The sequence below is a fragment of the Ischnura elegans genome, chromosome X, assembly GCF_921293095.1.
Source record: "Ischnura elegans chromosome X, ioIscEleg1.1, whole genome shotgun sequence".
In the NCBI taxonomy this organism is placed as follows: Eukaryota; Metazoa; Arthropoda; class Insecta; order Odonata; family Coenagrionidae; genus Ischnura; species Ischnura elegans.
The window spans coordinates 75,487,736-75,508,255 of NC_060259.1; positions in this window are offsets into that span (position 1 = coordinate 75,487,736).

Sequence of the window (20,520 nt, forward strand, 5' to 3'; positions counted from 1 at the left end):
TTGTGGGTCAAAAATCGATGGTAATGAGGAATTTGAACATCGCGAAGAGGCTTGTTAACGACAGCGAAGTCATTATGGCAGCCATTAGTCCACGCCTTGTAACAGAAAGTGAAGAACTATTTGGTATCTAGGATTCAATTTAAATAGGCTAGATATCACAAAAAAAACAATTCTCAATGAACAAACGGCAGACAAAATTGTAAGAATTGACAGTGACCAGAAGAGGCTGTAACAGCGAGTAAAAGCAGAGAAGTCAAGAAACTATTCATTCGATGCTACACCTACATACTACCCCGCAAGCCGCCTAAAATGCGTGTGGCAGGGGGAGTTAGGATACGAGGCATTTGCACAAAAAAGGAAATGCTCAAACGAAATTACGACTAGCATTTATTTAAGTCCTTTCTGGTTCGCGGGAAAAACGAATTCCAATATCTATCCGTTCGGCAAAACATCTCTCTTAATTTATTGCTTCTGTCGGGCCTAGAAATATAGTGGGGCTCTAGTATTATGTTCTCCGTGTCACTCTCAAAAGATATCCATTCTCATTTGCTCAAGCAATCTAAGCCTATCATGCAGCCTCCCGAGTCTCCAGCGGCTCCCAGCCTAATTCGATTACCATCTGGGTAACGCTCTCTGTGCGACCGTAGCGGTTTTTGACGAATTGCGAAGCCTTCCTTCGTATTTTGTTCAGTTCCCAGATTAAGTCTTTCTGCACTGGATCCCATACGCTCGCTGCATATGAAGGTGCGATCAAACGAGTGCGAAATAGCACCTTTCTTCTACTTTCTCATCCGAAAATCTTCCCACAATACGCTTGACGAATCCTATTTTTTTCAGGGCTATGCCGAAAATGCGTCCCCCACAATAGGTTCGAGGTTATCGTAACTCCTAGGTACTTCACTTCGTATGTTGCCTTTATGTTAATACCATCCACAGCCAGTGGCGCAGCGAGGGGGGATAAAAAACCCCCCAGAACTCAGAGAAATTTTTAAGTTTGATCCATTTTACTTATTTGGATCAGTATTACTCATAGAATAATGTTAGAATTTATCAAATATCCCTTAGAAAGCCGTAAAACTCGCCATTATTCTTAAAAAATTTCTGGAGGAGGGCCCCCGCAACTCCTGCTTACCCTGGTGGGTATGCAATACCCCTACACCCGTAAGTATTAGTTACCTTAAAGCCCCCCTCAATTCCTAGCTGCGCCCCTGTCCACAGAATTAACATGGTTATAGTTGGACGATTTCCTTGAACTTTCGCATTGATTTCTTGGTTATTGAGCGTTGTGCAGCGTAGCTCTCTGTTGCTTCAAGCTCCTTCGATTTATTACCTAACGTAATGGACTTTTTGTACAAGTTGTATAGTTTTCTCGTTTTCCTAGGGTCCTTTCTGACATTCTTGTTGTACCAGCGCGGTTTTTTATTATCACATTTCAGTTTTTGCAGAATATATTCGTCGATACCTTGGCGCAGAATTTCTAAGAAGTGTTTCCATATTACATCTATGCTTTTATCCTCTGTTTTAAAAAATGGTTCTATGGAGCCTCTACCTTTACGGGGGAGAGGTATGGGAGTTGAGAGCGGCTGAAGTGTCATAAGTGGACGCATTCGAAATGTGATGCTACCGAAGAATGATGAAGATAAAATGAATCAACCGAGTAAGTAGTGAGGAAGCGCTAAAACGAGTGGGGTGAGGGAGAAGTTTTCCATAACTACGAAACAACTTCATCAGCCAAAGCATGAGGCATGGCGGTCTCGTGAAGACTTAACGTCGGAGAAGTGAAGAGGAGGAAAGGTAAGGACCACCCCGAATGAATTACATAGGAAAAGTAATTACGAATGTGAAGCCAATCTTCAGATTTATGACTTATGATGATGATGGATGTTGTCTCTATCGGGAAATAATTTTTTTTAATAAGGGGGCGTTCATTAATTACGTGAGGTGTCTTTGGCGATTTTTGGAACCCCCTTGCCCCCTTAGTGAGATATCGTGAGATTTGGTTCGACCCCCTCCCTCTAATATCACGTGATATTGTTTAAAATGTGTATTTTCAGTGTAAATACATCAATGCATGCATGAGCGTACCCATCGAGGGGCAGGAGGGGGCAGCTTTCCCCCCTACAAAATTTGCAAAAATTGCAAATGTCTTTAAGGAAAATAATATTTTTTCAAGCGAATAATTTTAAAAACTAATAGAGCTATTACAGTTTCCTTAAAATTTTGATTTCATTCACATTTTCCATACTTAAATCTTACCTACAACTTGAACAACCATGACTTACCCCCCCATGAGTTTTGTTCCTGGGTAAACCCTTGAATATATGATTCATTGCGTTTTATTTATTAAAAATACAATCGTCATTATTTATATTTAAGATTAGTTAGGACTAATATTTAAGATTACTAAGAAGGCAATTTTACACTGTTTCTTGCGGAAAAAATTACGTGATACTTGCCACCCCACAAATTACGTGATTACCCCACGTGAGATTGGGTGAGAATCGGCGTGACCCCTTCCAACCCTAAACATCTCGCGTAATTAATGGATGCTCCCTAACATTAGCGAAAATTATTTTTGTGATCAAGTAGACGCGATACGACCTCATCAAGTACTGATTTGTAAAGAGAGGAATAATTAAAGCGCTAAATGAAAGCCGCATCTTACGGTCATGTCATTTGCGGATTTAGGGGGGATCAATGGGGTCATGACTCCAGTGGCGCAGCGAGGAGGGGTTTTGGGGGTTAAACCCCCCCCCCCCAGAGCTCAGAGAAATTTTTAAGTTTAATTTATTTTACTTAGCTGGATTGATATTACTAATATAATAGTGTAAGGATTATAAAATATCTCTCAGAAAGCCGTAAAACTCACCATTTTGAACCGTTACGCTTAAAATTCCGCAATTTATTAATGTCGCACCCACCGCTTATCCTGGTGAGTATTCCATACCCCCACACACCCCGGTATTAGTTGCACCCAAATCCCCCCAGCCTTAATTCCCAGCTGCGCCCCTGCATGACTCCATCCCCAATTTTATCAAATTTAAAAAAAATTGTATTAGTTTTATAGTTGTATTAGTTTTCGTGCCCTTAAATGTCTGAAATTGTTCAATTTCATCTGTTTTTAAGAATAAAAATTAAATTTTATTTTCCAAAATGTGTGGAGAACGGGTGTTTTTAAAAAATTTACACCGGAAAACCCTGGGGATATTCCATACTCCCCAACCCAGGTCATGAACCCCTCCCCCAAAGTCGCCCCTGGGTCTTATCCGTCGGACAGAGTGGAATACTTGAAGAATTCTCCATGTAACAGTATAACTCACAGAATAAGGTTAGGACAGCGCGGGAAATATTGGCAATAGTGGGCATTTTTGAAAGATTAGGGAAAAGATTCTTGATTTTATTTTTTGTGAGCCAGTGAAGAAGGTAGAACGCATAAAAAATGATGCTGGTGGGTTTTGGATCTTGGAACGATATTGGATTCTGAGTACTTCTTTCATTTAACCCTTTATAACCCAATGTTGCCTCTAAGCAACATCAAAAATGTTTAAACTTTCAGATCTATTTAGGAGATATTTAGACTACCAATTATTTTGTAGTGTAAATTTTAATGAAGAAATATTTAGCTTCCACGATAATTATAGTTGAGAGTAAAATTTTCAAGTGTACAAAATGAAAAATCTTGAAATTTGATTTCTCCCTGAATCAGCTCTGAGTTAGAGAGGGTTAAAAGGGACTTTGGGTGTCCCGTACGAAGGAGCATTGGCGGATCCGCAGGATAGTGACAGGGGGGAGGCTAGGTGAGGGGCCTAGGGCGTAACGTCCCAGCAGTAGTGGGGGCCCGGAAGGTTACGAAAATTTTGAGAATTTGAAAGCTTGTAACAACACTTTAAGGTTGTCTCTAGGGTTGGACGGATCCAGGATTTTTTTCGGATCCGGGTTCGGATCGGATCCTTGATTTTCGGAGCCGGATCTTTCGGATCGTATATTTTCGGATCCAAATGCATTTTCAAATTCCTGACGCTGAGATTCCTCCGATGATTGTTCAATCTCTTGGGAAGAGTCACACTATGTGCCATTGGTATTTTGCCTTTTTTATTTTCCACAGCTGAAATTCTCCTACGTAATTCTCCTCTCCTCTGCTAGAGCTTTTAAACAAAACGGTTCATGAGTAGGACAAGAATCGCATTCGACGGTGCATTCGAAGATAGAATCGGAACTCATTCCACCCTTAGGGGGCGTTGCATTCACTGAAGCTAATATTTAGAATTTCGGTTCCAGATCCGATGTCTTCTGCGAGTTTGGATCCGATGTATCCGATGAAGGGCAATATCCGCGGATATTTGGATCCAAGGTATCCGATCCGACCATCCCTAATTTAAAATTTGTACATCTTTTTTCATCCTAAATGTAGCTCCTGCTTAAATTAAGTTCAGTATGACTTTCAAATGTTACATTCTTCAATTTTATTGGGTCATTTATTTTGATCAGTCTTGCAAAGTATGGAATAAATGTTGCAAGAATTTTCCTGTGTATGTATTTCTTGCAATCCTGAATTGCTTGATGGGAAGCTACTTCTTTACTGACGTTGAATAATAGAATCGGAACTCTTTCCACCCTTATGGGGTTGCATTCACTGAAGCTATTATTTAAAATTTCGGATCCAGATCCGTTGTCTTCGGCGACTTTGGATCCGATGTATCCTATGAAGGGCAATATCCGCGGATATTTGGATCCGAAGTGTACGATCCGACCATCCCTAGTTGTCTCGTTACTAATTTTCCAAAAAATGAAGTTTTTTAAATTAACGTTTATGTACATTTGTTATCTGGTCAGAAATCTGTAAAATTGTAAATAATATTTGTATTAATGTTATTAATTCAAATATTATTTACATATTACAGATATTTATTATTTACATAGATTAATATTAATTAATAAATTTGTAATCTTACCAGTTTTGTATTCATGAGGAGCTTTGGCGTCAAATCTCTCACGTCCACTGCGTACTGCATCACTAATCAATATGCAAGACCTCCCTGTGAAGGAGAATAAAAATCATTCTAACTGCAAAATCTTCGCAAAAATATTTGATTTTCAGGATTAATTTTTTATAATATCCAGCATTAGAGCCCTAAACGACATTTTATTTGACCAATCTCTCAAACTCTCCGGTCGGGTCCCAATCACAGTACCAGTCTTGGAGTGTGCGATAGGGTTCTTCCCCTGATCAAATTTTCCCCATGCGAGAAAGTTGCGAAATGATATCAGGATCTCGCGCACAATTTTTTTTCAAAACGGATGATATTAACCACTGCCGCACGAGCTCAAAAGTTAAAAAACTCTGCTGAAATTTAGGCTGATATCAGAATCAAACGGTTATGAAGACTAATTTTATACAAATATGGGATAATGAATAATATTAAAGAGTGGATACATGCTTATAGTTTACAAAAATGAAAATTGAAGTTTATTTGACAAAATCTATGGCTCAAACATCTCTATGAATAAACAACAAAATTAGAGAATAAAATAAAATAAAATTACTTTGTTTTATTCCACTCTTTATTTTAAATAGCACGACCCGGGTTTCAGCATCTAATGCTATCATCAGGTCCAGGAAATTCCACAAAGTAACGCCTGAGACCTTGTCTTATAACAAAATTAGAGTATAGACCACCCGCGCAACACAACTCATTTTTTGCCTAGGTAGAGCATCGTTTCGAATATCCATTTTGGGGGCTATATTGCAGATAAAATAACATTTATTTCGAATGAATTTCATTATTTAGTAAATAAGTCATCATATAGTAGTAAATAATTCCACAACAAGTGATATTGAGGTAAATTATTTTAAATTAGCATCAATTATAATGACGAATAACGTACCTGTGGACGTATTTTCAACAAGAAATTCAGCAAAGGCTGAGAAAGAGCAGAACCTGAACACCAAGCATTTCACTAAGTAGCTTAGCTGTACAGTGTACAAACCAGTGGTGTCATGGTGCCGGAACGCGCCGGAACGGCACTGGTTAACAAAAGATATAATAGTCAAATAACACGTTGACCAATTTTGTTGCCTGAAAATTTCTAATATATACATTCGTTACCAAAACAAAAAATGTAATAAAATGTATATAATGATTTGTGATAAAAAACGCACAGAGTAATATTTCACTTGTAAAGAAAGTTAAGGAAATTGCGTTCCGGCACTACTAATTTTGCGATGACGTCACTGGTACAAACCCTTGCCTTTTTAATTTAGGCTATATAAAACTCGCAAAGTAATAACTTAACGCCCAAAAAAGTGCTAATTTTTAGAAATAAGGCCATTTTCAGCACGGAAAAAGTAATAAGCACCTATTTTGAAAAATTTACTTTTCAGTACCTACATTTTGGATGCTATAACAGACTGAATAGGGCTGGATTATAACAATTTTCGAGGGAGGCGCAAATTTTCCATTGGGAATGTCAGGCCATTGATGATTCAAGTCATTAGTTCTATTCACCAACTCTGTTCCTATCCAATAGCCCCCGATGATTTCGGACTCCCTTTGGTGAAGTATATTGACTAAAAGCAGATCATGATTCGCAGTTTTTCCCACAGAGAAACTGTTTAGATAATAAGATGGAAAAAATATTCTTTAATCAGGGGTGCCTCAGCGGCTGCCCAATAAAAACGTGACGACCAAACACCCAAAAAATCAGATGGCTTGCTTCCCCCTTCCAAAAAGTTTCAGATGTTTTTTTAAGACTACTGTTTGTAGCAATAAATTGGCATCAATATTATTATTCACGTATTATACTAATTTTATTTGCATAACAGCCTCAAACATAGCTTTTCGAACTCCTTCCCCAAATTGCAAAGGCTTAATGTGCGTCATCATCCATATGTGGTTAGTTTTGATCAACGAACGAGCATGCATGAAGTGAAAAAACAGGTTTATGCGTAGTCGGATCATAGATCATGATTTGTGTTCTCCACGAAAAATATTATTTATTTATTTTTCGTCACCCAGAAAACAGCAAACAGGCCTTTACAACAGGGAAGTTTTTACATTAATCAACAACGGAGGACGATCACAAACATCCATGCCCTAGATAAAGGCAACTACCCAGGCAGGACTCGAACCCGCGACCTTTGGTCTGGCAGGCGAGGACTTACCTCACCGCCACCGAGGCCGGCAACGATACTTAGAATGATTATAATCTGTTTTGCCCCCCTGGGGTAAAAGGCTACTTTTACTTCCCGTTTATAGCTGTCTATGACAGCCAAAAATTGATGTAAAAGAATACTATACTATACTACCCATTTTTATAGTCTTTCGGATTATTATTTCCTTCAGTTATATCTACATTTCACCAGTTTTAGTTTCTACAGTTCTCATAGAGTGATGGTACCGGTCTCCACCTATATAACATAGAATATTGACAACATCTTCTATTAAGGAGAGTATTTCTTATATCCGTAATATTTCATTTATGGCCGAAGGAAAGACATATATCATTCATTTTCCAGCTATGAAGTCCTGGCTACTACACGAACAAGTTAATCGGTAAACGCATGAACGAAAAAATGCACCTTGTAATCACTCAACTCGAACAAATGCACGGACAGAAAATAGAAACTGCTCTAGTTTGGCAGAAGAAAGATGTTAAGTAAAATATTCTTTTGATTAGGGGTGCCCCAGCGGCTCCACCATCAAAACCTGACGAGTAAATGCCTCCAAAATCTGACGGCTTCACATTTAGAACATAAAACATTAACAAAATCTTCGATTAAAGAGAGTTTCTTTCATATCTCTAAACAATATTTAATATATGGCCGAGGGACAGACTCATATCATTCACTTTCTATCTGTGAAGTCCTGGTTACAATACGAACGATTTCATGTGTAAATGCATGAACGAGAGAATGAACGCATAAATGCACCGTGTAAACACTCAACCCGTACCAATATACGAAAAGGAATAAAAACTGCTCTAATTCGTTTTATGCATCCGTATATGCTCCGTTACGGTCCACTAATATCCACTAATATCGTTCACGTGTTCTCACATTAATTCGTACGTTTTAATATCGTGCAAATTGTCTTTTAGAATTCATTATCATTTCATCATCCATTTTCAAACTCGGATGAACTTTTGAGAACCAGCAAGATAACGTCGTGCGTAGCGAATCAGCTGAATGCGTAGCGTAAAACCTGTATCCGAAGTGGATGTGGGTGGAAAGTGGATTTCAAGAAAGAATGCAACGTGCCAGCAAATGGGAATAGAAAAGGAGATAGCTCCGGTAAAAAAATTTAATGGATGAGTACCCTCTTATACACTGTCTTGGAAGCAGTATAGATTGGGTGAAGATATCGGAAATGGTAGAGAATCGATGCGTGGGATTTGAAAGGTAAATACTGTAACGGAATGCGGGAAAGAGAGTGGTAGCAGGGCGATGGAAGGCGATGCACGTGAAATGCAGAAGTGAAAATATGGTAGTTTGCTTCATCAACGAAAACGAAAGGCATTGATTACTATTCGTTATATACCAGTATTATTAATAATAATAATGATAAATAACAGGTTTTATTTACCCTAAGACCAAGGCACATTTGTCCAATGATATAAAACAAGTCAATCATAAACACTAATTGCTTAAAAATATATAATAAATCATTCTAAACATGTATCGCATATAATTAACATCCAATCCAAAAAAACATATCGTAAACATTTCTTAAAGCCCTTCCTTTACTCACATAAATATTCCTCCAAGGGATAATAACATCCTAGTTGAAGGAACCTTTTTAATTGCATTTTAAAGGTATTAAAATTTTAAATATTTTTTATATCAGCAGGAAGTTTTTTGTAAGTCGTCGTATCCTCATTTCCCTGGGGCAAAGTTTGTTAAGGTTTGTTCTTATGTTCTTATATTTGTGTAGTGTATATCGTGTTTGCTCCTCATGTGATGGGAGTGATGTCACTATTAAGGAGAAAGCTACCAATATTCGATTTTATGCTCAAAACTGTGATCATTATGTAAATTCAAGGAAGCGGTAGAAGGATTAGCCCTTTGAATAAGGGTCTGCATGAATGTTTGTATGGTTTTTGGGCTACGATTCTGACAGCCAAATGATTTCTGACGGATAATTTCAAATGATTGATTATTGGATATCGTGTTGTCATCACGAACAAGAAAATGCGCAAAATTTCAAGGCGATTTGACAATGGGAAGTGAGTTAAAATTCATTTACAAGATTCCAACGATGAAACAGACAAAGCAAGTTAAGAAAAAGTGTGTAATATCAGGACGATAGCCAACGCCTTATGGGGACCAGAAAAAATACCACGATAAAACATGATGATGCGTCACCTCATTAAAAATCATCTGAGATAAAATATCGTGATTGCGTGTCAAAAGTATAAAAAATCACCTCCTTACAAAATATCATCCCCTATCGCGATATATCGGACTATACATCATAGCATAGAAATTTATCGGATAACATACCGAAATATTTTATCGAGCGGCGATTTTTTATCGAATGGTATAGCAAAATATTTAACCGTCACATTTATTTTGATATTCATATCGGGCAACAGATCACAATTTTTATCGCACGACTAAATCTAGCCAATGCTCAAAACTCAATTTCAGATTTTCAATGCATGTCCTGATATTATTACATGCTTTATCTTAACTTGTCTGTTTCATCTATTTGTTGATATTTTTATGTATCGCCCAGACCTACCCTCGACTCCTAGTACCGCACTCGTGAGATAAATATAATTCGCGGTAACCAGTCAATTTTAGGAAGTGTGAGGAGGCCGCTGCTAATGTAAACACTGCATTTCCTTTTAGCGTGCCAAGTTGCTCCTATAGAAATTAGCACTCCATTTCATTTGTATCCTCTATCCATATATCCAGTGGACCAAGGTTATGCGATTTTGTTAAATATTAAGAGCTACGAATTTAATTCTCAAGTTAAAAGTAGGTGGGAAAAAACTTGAGCAGGTAGAGCATTCAACTATTTGGGCTGCACATTAGAGGAAAACGGATACAGCAGTAGGGATATCAGGAAGAGAATTGCGTTAGCAAAGCAGGCGTTCATGAACAGGAAGGAACTTATCAGAGGATCCTTATGCAACAGTTTAAAGAAAAGACACTTTCCCGCAAGCTACATACCTCAATTGGCGTGTGGTCTTAAGGCCGTTTTACACGGTACACGGAATTGCGCAATCTGACGTACGTGCGAAGGCGCAATAAAATTGCGTCGGTGAATTGCTAGAACACTTGCGAGAATGCGTGGATGCGAGACAGCAAAATAGCCCCTGTTCTAATTTCGTTCACACATTCGCGCAATTCCACGCCATTTTAGAAATTAATGCAGCTCTAACCTGCGCAATTCCGTGCCCCAAGTAAAACGGCCTTTACGATACTTGCATTAGTGCTATTTCGTGTGTGTTAGTTAGTTTATTTGAAAATAGTCGTGCGATAAAAATTGTGATCTGTTGTCCGATATGAATATCAAAATAAATGCAATCGACTAATCTGGAGTGTAGCGCTTTACGGAGCGGAAACGTTGGACACTTGGGAAGGATGACGAGAAAATACTGGAGGCGTTCGAGACGTGGGTGTGGAGAATGGAGAAGGTGAAGAGGACGGAAAGGAGGAGGAACGACGGACTGCTGGGCATGGTGGGTATATTCTTGATGAGATACGGAGGAGACATAAAGTGTGGATGAAGCCAGGGGGGGCCCAGGGGGTCCGGACCCCCCCCCCCCCCCCATCCCGAAATATAAAAACACAATCATTATCCTTCATAAAAGAAAACAAAATATTGAAAAATCATGAATTTAGAAAACATTTCTTTAACAAATTAAGTTTTTTCGATTATGGAAAGTGTTAAAATTAGTTTGAAACCCATTACTTAGTACCCTGTTTTTAAAAAATTCCCGCCCCCTGGTTTTGGACCCCCTCGAACGAAATTCCTGGCTACGCCACTGAATGAAGCGAGTGTTGAGCGGGGCGAAAATATTGAAGACGGTGCTAGAAGGTAGAATGTTGGTTACACGAAGAAGAGAATAGGGATGAGGAATTTGAAAGGAAAACTTGAAGGGAATAGGATTTTTAGATAGAACGAAAAGGAGAAGGCCTAATTTTGAATTGAATAGGGAAGCCCAGGTAGGGATGAGAGACTGCCAGAATACTTTTTAACTCATTATAACCCAATATTGCTCTTAAGCAGGGGTCTCAAATGTACTAGGCCACGAGGGCCACATTCTAAGTTCCGAATCGCCCCGCGGGCCGGATAGCAAATTTGCCGATAACTGAAGTATTCGATACCAACGTCTACAGAAGAATCCGGTGGCGTATTTCTTATTTACGAACACTTGAAGACGACTTTGACGTGCAGTACAGCGCTGCAATACTCCTAGCGGCGTCTCACAGAGTTAAACGAGCGAGAATCGCGCGCTACTTGAAACGAGTGCGCGGGCCGGATGAAAGCCCCCCGCGGGCCGTATTTTGGAGACCCCTGCTCATAAGTAACATCAAGAATGTATATATTTTAAGGCCAATTTAGGAGAGATTTATACTACATGTTCTTTCATTAAATCGAAGCTTGAAGCACGTACGTGGTGGAAGGGCTCCATATTAATAATGAAAGACACTTTGTTTCTTCCACAAGTTTATAAAAATTAATATTTTATGATCGGTTTCGTCTGTTACACCATTATCAAATGCCTATTTATATATAAGTCTTTGATAGTGGTGTAATAGCCGAAACCGGTCATAAAATTTAAATTTTTATAAATTTGTGGAAGAAACAAAGTGTCTCTCATTATTAATGTTCTTTTGTGCTGTAAAGTTAATTGGCGAAATATGTAGCTGCTTCAATAATTATGATTGAGTAGAAAATGTTCAAAATTTTAAAATGAGAAGTGTTGACATTTAATTTCTCCCAGAAGCAGCTCTGGGTTAGAAAAGGTTAAATACTATATGCAGGCTTACCAAATTCGGTAGAATACTTGAAAAAAATCTATATATCCATAACACCTCCCTTCAGCCCCCAGTTCCCCATTCCACTTTCCCTCCGTTCCTTCTCCTCCTTTTTTTCTTATCCCCAAGACCGTAATGACTTAATTCTCACCCACGCCTTTCGCCGGGCACTTTTTCCCGTAATGCTATGCGTGGTGCGGTCCTTTAGGATACAAGTGATTTTGGTGAAATCGAAAAATGGAATATTGACTAGATAGAGAGTGTTGAACTAGCATAATTTACTCGTGGCAATATAAAAGTTTTTCCTGCGGGGACCAAATGTTCCTTTATCGAGCCTGCCTGGTAGTATTCCAACTAAAGTGTGAAGCCGTATAAAATATCATATTTTTCAAAAAATGACGTTTCAATTCATTTTCCAATTGAATATAATTTGATTCCAAAACGTCAATATGCATGCTTTGGAATCGAATCGAATAAAATGGTCTAAAAATTGAAATATAATTTTTGTCTTGTTCCCTGAACAGATTCTAAGTCTATTGGCATCCTTATAAAAAAATTAGATGCCACTTCTAGGGGCCTGAAACTGACGGAACTGAAAAAAATAACTAACGTTGAAAACTTGGACAAATGGCAAAATTAGCACCAGCTTGTGCAAAATTTGGCTGTGTCTACGAAATGTGGCTGTCACTTGACTGTGGCTCAGGTTATAAATACTTAAAAATGAAGGAACAGATCATTTTTTACGATTTGAACCTCCTCAACACTTTCCCGCTAGATACATACCTCAATCGGCGTGTGGAGTTACGATTCTTGCATTACTGCTATTTCGTATGTGTTAGTTGGGCGATTTGAATTCTACCTAGCATTTATTGCAGTGATTTATTGTTCGGGTGAAAAGTGAATTCCTACACCTCTCCGTTCGCAAACTATCTATTTTATTTTATCGTTCTTAGGGAACTGGAAATGTAGTGCGGTTCTATGATGCTGTTTTCTGAGTCGCTGTGGAAGCTATCTGTTCTTAATAACGTGAGAGATCTATACCTAGCCCGTGTCGTACGAGTTTCCAACCTTATTCCAAAAAATCAGTGTAACACAGGTACAGAAAACAGTCTTCAATGTTTGGTTAATGGCCGGCCATAGTAGACAATTTTTTGCTTCACTATTGTGGCCGTGGAGCTCACCTTACCTGCTCTACAGTGTAACACTGTTTAAGAAGCAATTGATGTTCACAAAATAAGCGTTTTTAAAATTAAAAATAGGAGGAATGGGGATTATGGTGGACCCGTGGTTGGAACATTTGACAGCTGAAAGAATAGTCTTGAGTTTAAACCCCGGTGACGCCTTTGGGTAGCTCCTAACAAAAATCCTCGATGAGCGAGGTGGCTCAGAGAAAGAAACTGAACCCACGCCGGGGTGATCCGAGGTACTTAATCTCTAGCATCACCTCCAACACGGGGTGAGTGACTTAGAGAAGAATGGAAGTATCTCTATAGAGGAAGAAAAACTAGACCTTGGAGTGAAACACTTCCCCAGACTTCTAAAGATTGTACGCGGGAAGATTCTTTAGTGACCAATAAATTATAATTAAAAATATATTCCCACCTCATTACTGAATAAATAACAATTTTTGAGCAGAGAAATGATGGAAATCAAGCTTTGAATTTAATTCCCTGGAACGCAATGAATTGCAAGAACATCTAATAATTAAGGTTGAGTAGTACTTCAGGTTTTCAAAATTATAAATTTTCATCCGGTAACTGGAATGGAATTAATTTGAAAAAGCAACAGAAAGAGAGTATTCATGGTCTCTGACTTTGCTGTGGATGTCAAATCTAATATTAATGGAAATAAAGGAGTAAAACATAGTCAGGTTAACTATTATATTAATATGTGCACGACCCATATATACTCATATTTATTCAGGATCTTTGAGTTGTATTATTTCAGTTGTTGATTTGTCAATGTCTAAAGGACCAATGAGTCCATGTCAATAAATGTTTATTATTATTTGTTATTAAACTCCATATCGCACGGGGATTGGGTTGGTGTGGTGGCTAGAGTGTTGTATTCCCACTCCGTGGACTATTGTTCACATCCCTCTGGTGACAGAGAATTTTCAAAGACTGCCCGATCACTGCTTGAGTGTTGTGTGGAGGACATTTCAGGCGCAACAATCCGTCCGTTGGATGGAACGTTAAACTGTGGTCCCCTTGGCGTCAATCGTTGAGATTAGGAAAAAGTCTACGCCGGGTTTCTCTCTACCCGTCCTTCTATACCCTACCCTCATGGCGTAAATGACCTCAGCTTTCAGTCGCCTCCTCCACATAACATTATATCACGCAGCTTATTAAAAATTTCGGCTCGTTTGTTTGCAAAAATGAGAAAGTATCCATCAAAGTTCCCTTATCAGATTCGATTCGCGGCAAAATTGCAACAAGTGCAGGGAGTTCCATTACATTTCTGGGCGGAGGAAGATCTCGGCGGACGCCGGACCGACACTACACCCACGAGTGGGTGGCACGGAGCCAAAGGGGCGTGGTGACACGCGGGCCTCCGCCTCCACGGCCCCCCACGCCCCTTCCGCCCCCACGGCCACCCGCGCAAGTGCGTCGTCCCCACCGACGCGGCAGCGCCTCCGCATGGGAGCCCGCCAAAAAGATTTTACGGCCTGGGTGCGCGGCTAAAGCCTTCTCCGGCGGCCATTCTCCTCCATCGCAGTTGGCGGGACGCTCGGTGTGCACATGAAACGGCACTTTATTGGACATTATTATGCCTCATTCACATTACAATTGTTCCAGCGATCGTTGGAACTATCGTGCATTCATACGACTATGGTTAAAACCTGTGCTGCCCTCTAGTGCTGACATCTAAACTGAACGGGAAATTGAGGGTTAGCTGTTGAGATATGCAGGGTCAAGATATTACTGTGTTCAACGTGTATTTACCGAATAATTTTTCTTCCGCCCGTATTCTTCCTTCCTAGGACAAATCCATGAAAAAATAGAGCGAAGAGAGCTACACGAACTTATCGTCTTTGTCTTGTCGCTTCCTTTTCCGGTCTCCCGGCGCCTAAACCATCGTAAAGTGGCAACGTTCGGTACTACGTGAACTATTGTCAGGACATGCATTCACACGGCTAGTTCCGCCAACTATCGTTAGGACGATCGCTCCGACAATCGTAATGTGAACGAGGCATTAACGGACGCAAACAAAAGCTTTCGATTGCCTACCATCGCACGGGCTACCGCTAAAAGTTACGATTGCAACGAGGATCTGCCGCCACCATACGATCCATAGCGACTACTTTGTCCCATTCCCTCGTTAAACTTGTGCATGTTTACAAGATGGAGATGGCAGCTAAAATGTGCATGGATTTTCAAAGAAAACCAACCGATACACAATGCGTTGCAACTCATGAAATGCAAATATTTTATAATAAAATATATTTAGAATTACTTAGAGTTAAAAGACTGCAAACTTCAATGAGCTCGTCTGATTTATAACTGTCCATGCGTGGAAAATACAGAGTGTAAATGCGTGCACAATGGATATGCAAATATCCAGTTCTCATGATGCTAATAAACAAATTTAAGGCTAATAGAGTAGAAATGCCAAAAATATAAAGACATTCATTTTTTCCAGAAGTATGAACAGATTTTTTCGCCAGTTTCTAATTAGTAACTTATCGTGACTCAAATTACAGAACAAATTTGCCAATTACTTAGAGATTAGATGGGTGAACAGTCTGTTTCAAAATCATGTTCTAATACTATCACTGATTTACTATGTATCTTGCATCGTATGTAATTTTTTCCGAAAATACGCAAAAGCAGAAAGTCACCGCGAGTAAGAGCTAATCGAACTTTGCAGATTTTTAAACGTAATTAAAAACTCAAATTGCAATAAAATACTTTTATGCTATGGGTTGCGACGCATTAAGAATCAGTTTTCTTTGAAAATACATCCATGTCTTACCTGTAAACTGCATTACGCATGCATACGCCTGCATGGGCAATCATCTCTCATAAGAGTTCAGACAGTTAAGCGGATTTTTCAGCGTGGTTAAAAATATGAACAGTCTGAAAAGCCAGGCTCCTTAGGAAGTCAGTCAGAAGAGTTTAAGAGAATACTTTATGTGTACTTATAAGAGGACATTTATTTTCTTTCTCGGTTGAAAATCATCACGTAACACACCCGTTAAATCTAGTTCTATTATTTAATACCTACTCTATCATCTTGAATTACCCACATTATTAAATAGAGACAGCTTCTAGACGAGTTATGGATAAGACCGAAGGTGTGGATGGTGCGAGTACTTAGTCGGGAGGCGATGTTGAGAACAGTGTTAGTGGGTAGAATGCTGGTTAAACGAGGGAGAGGAAGGAAGAGAAGAGAATATTTAGATAGGATGAAAGGGAGTAGTCCATATTGTGAACTGAAGAGGTAAGCACAACTAATTTTAATCAATTTATTTTAACATAAAAATATTAACCTATGAAACAAATTTATTCTACTCCACCTATATGTTTTAGCAAAACAGATTCCCGACGAACCATCATTTGTGTAATTTTACTAAAAAAGTACTCCATGGAAACCTGCCTTAATCGGTAGAATAATTTAATAATAACCATTTAGAGTGTACCATATTTTATATAAGTCTGTATGTAAAATTTGAACATTTTACTATTTTTAAATTTTAAGTTCTACCATTAAAAAGTATTTTATCACATGCGATGCATTCATATTTTAGACACAAAAAACGATGACGAGGCTTCACTCCATTCACTTTGCAAATTCAATGTGATGGCACAAAGTTTCGAATGAGTAATTCGTGGAAAAAAAAACAAAATACGACCGTCCGAGCGTGAGTGATTCGTCTTCTTAAGGAGGATGGTGTTTACATTGTTCTTTGAGTGGCCATTCTCTTCCAGCTGGCGAAGCTCGTGACGAGCCGACGTATCGACACGTAATTGGAGAGTGACGGACGCAAACGATCCCTTTCAATTTCTTCTCGACTCACGACTCACCGTTTGAAATTAATGGCTCTTTGGAGTAGGGTAGTGTTTACGTTGTTTTTAAGGCTTCGAGTGGCCATTCTCGAGATATTGCGGATCGGGGCAGAGGTAACTGTACTTCGTGGAACGACAATGGGCATACATAGCTTACTTAATTTCATTCCAAAATTCGATTTACCGCGAAAAGTGAACGATTTTCAGACAAAGCATTGTGCGGCATGAATGTTGATATTTATGAGCAGCCATACTTAACCGTTCGCTTCTAAATACGCGAAGAAGTTACGATGCAGTGAGAGACATAAACGTGCGTAAAAACTCCTTTGAATTTCTTTCAAACACACATTCATTTACAGTTTAACGGCAGTTGTTTGGACTCATTTAATTGATTTTTGCAATTAAAATTAATATCCAAAACTATTCTGACACGTTCTTCGTCTTCGATATACCCCATTCATTTATGCTATGGATAACTTCGTAAGTACAGAATAATGGTATGGCATAAATGAGACATTCCAATACAGAGCTAAAAATTACCTCAGCCTACCATAAATTGATAGAGAGATTTCGAATCCCAAATCAATAAAGCTTAATATTCTGATAGCTTGCCAGCAGATTTCTTGCTCATGTTTCCCTTACAAGAGGTACTGAGAAAGAGAGGCTCATATTTCTTCAGCAAAATCGACAGTAGATATTGGAGCGCCGAAATGGTATATTTCCCATTACCGCCCACCATGGCCATATGGCTACATCACGCCGGGCTGAGTGTACGACAATGTTAGGGGTTGACTAATAATTCAATCGCAGTCAAATGGTAAACGCATTGCCACTTAAGGCTATACTCGTCTACTATTCTTGTTATTTTACTTTGGAAGACAATCATTGTGGTTACCGGATAGGACTGAGTGAGATGTTTAATGGCGGTAAGTGAATATTTACTCCATATTACCGTCCGTTACTTTTTAAAGTTAGTTACTATTCTTTCTCGTGTATATATGTACGTCTTCATCCATGTAAAACTTAATTTAACTTTCGGATCAAAAGACTTTATAGATTAATAAATGTCGCATTATCTATTTGCCTGCGCAGGATATGGGGTAATTTTGAATATGTTACCAAAATAATTTTATCGATTGGATTTACCATATTAGAAGCTTTTTCTACAATTTCTATCCGTTTGAAAGAATAAATATTTATTTTTCTGTTAAATGCGCGTCGGCGCCTAGTTTTTTTGTGGTTCTACACTGCTTTTGGGATATTTGAATTAATTCTGTGCTTAAAGTCTCTGCGATTCGACATATGTACAATTTGAATCAAATTTAGTAAACATATGTCAAATTTATTCTGGAATAATGCTGGAAATTGGTTCATTCTTAAAAATTGTGTGATCATTCGACTCATTTACTAGAAAATGGATGACGTCTTCATCGAAGAGCAATTCAAATAGATCTTCAGGAGATCACGTGGACAGATGCGTGTAGTTAGACGTCGGAAGCAAACCAACGAGGAAGATCTTTTTTCTTCCATTTGAATGCGATTATTCGTTTTCCTGGATATTACTTATACCACTTATTTTTACCCGGGTTTCAATGAATTATCATCATCTTCCGGCGCAAATAATAAGATGATAATAATATAAGATGATGATAATTAATTGAAGCCCGGGTCGCGCTCTGTAAAAATAAGTGTTATAAGTAATTGTGTAATATCCAGGAAAACATATAATGGAATACCACAAAGTAAATCAAGAGTTAGTGAATTTTGCTATTATTCGTCTTTATCTACTTTTGGCGTCCATTTTCTCTCTCGCTCTTTTTCTTAGAAAGATGTGTTCCACCTTTTGAAAGTGTGTATTTTATTCATTTTTACCAGATTTTTTTACACTTCTCCTATGGTATTATGCAGTGGCGCAAGTGGTGTTTTGGGGGATAAAACCCACCCCAGAGCTCAGAGAAATTTTTACGTTTAATCCATTTTACTTAATGGATTAGTATTACTTATAGAATAGTGCTAGGATTAATCAAATATCCCTCAGAAAGCCATAAAACTCGCCATTTTGAATCATTAATCTTAAAATTTTCTGGAGGAAGTCCCCCGCAAGTCCCACTTACCCTGGCGGGTATGCAATACCTCCACACCCCAAAGTATGAGTTGCAACTAAAACCCCCCCTAGCCTTAATTCCTAGCTGCGCCCCCTGGTATTACGCCACATTCTCCATCCTCCTCCCTCTCCATTGCTCCGATGACGAAAGTCCCTCCCAAGGGGACTTGAAAGAGGAGGACCCACACTGTCTCGTGGATGCTTGATTTGTTGCCACCGCGGTCGCTTTTTAATCGATTCTCAAATATGCTCGCTGTGCGAAGATGAATACAGATTGTCAGGGCTGGATCAAAATGGGGGCTTAAGAGGCCCTGGCCCTGGGCCACCCACCAAGCAAAAGCTTTCCACCAATATAGACGTAAACCTCACAAAATCGGAAAAAAACAGAAAAAACCATCATGTATGAGGGGATTCGAAGTGAAGCTGGTTTCTTTATTTAACCTTTTGAGTGCCACCCGATTTTCTGGGCACTATGCTAGAAGTGCTGAGGTATTGTTACCAATTTTGCAGTAGGTTAGGAAAAAAATGAGGTCTCAAAAACAACTAAAGGTATGTATTCAAAAACTCTAGGAAATATTTATTATGTGGTTTCACTTTTTTAATGTAGTATTTGACGAATTTTTGGTAATATGAGTTATTTTTTATAGTAAAAAAAATAGTTGCAGTAGGAGCGCCATCGCACTCCTGGCACTTTTAGCGAGAGCGATGGCGCTCCCCGGCGCTCTAAGGGTTAACATGCAGTCATCAACATTGACGTTAATAAATGATTAACGCCGCGGAAAAAACATTTTATCCATCGTCGTTGTTCATGTAGCTCTGAACGCAACCAGTGGCACGCCAAGTGGTGTCGTCGGAAGAATGAGTTCTGCGCGCAACTCTTTGTGTATTTAGGAAGACGAAGAGCTCAGTTTGGTTAATTTTGAATAAATTTGCTGAAAATTGTGTTACTTGCATTTCTTTTTATGATGATGTTACAAATTGGAAACACCTTGAAACAGTGGCTCTCCCACCAAAATGGTCTCCGGGCCGCCTACATCCTGTATCCAGCCCTGAGGAGAGTGCAGACCAAATGTTCTTAATTTCATCCCCTGTGCATATAATTATTACGAACATTAGGTCTGCACTCTCTGGCCTCATATTTGCACTGTATCGTAATGCAGTAACGGAATTAATTTTCTGATCACTACTTACAGTTTATTATCGTTGTTTCTTTATTTTTCTTCTTTATCTTTGACGCACAAAATTTATGAACTTCGTAAGGCAACGATAGAATTAATTCTCTGACCACTACTTACAGTTTATTATCTTTCTTTCTTTATTTTTATTCTTAATATTCGACGCACAAAAATTATGAACTTTGTCATGCAGCAATATAATTAGTTTTCTGACCACTAAATTAAAGTTGCCTAAAGTTACCT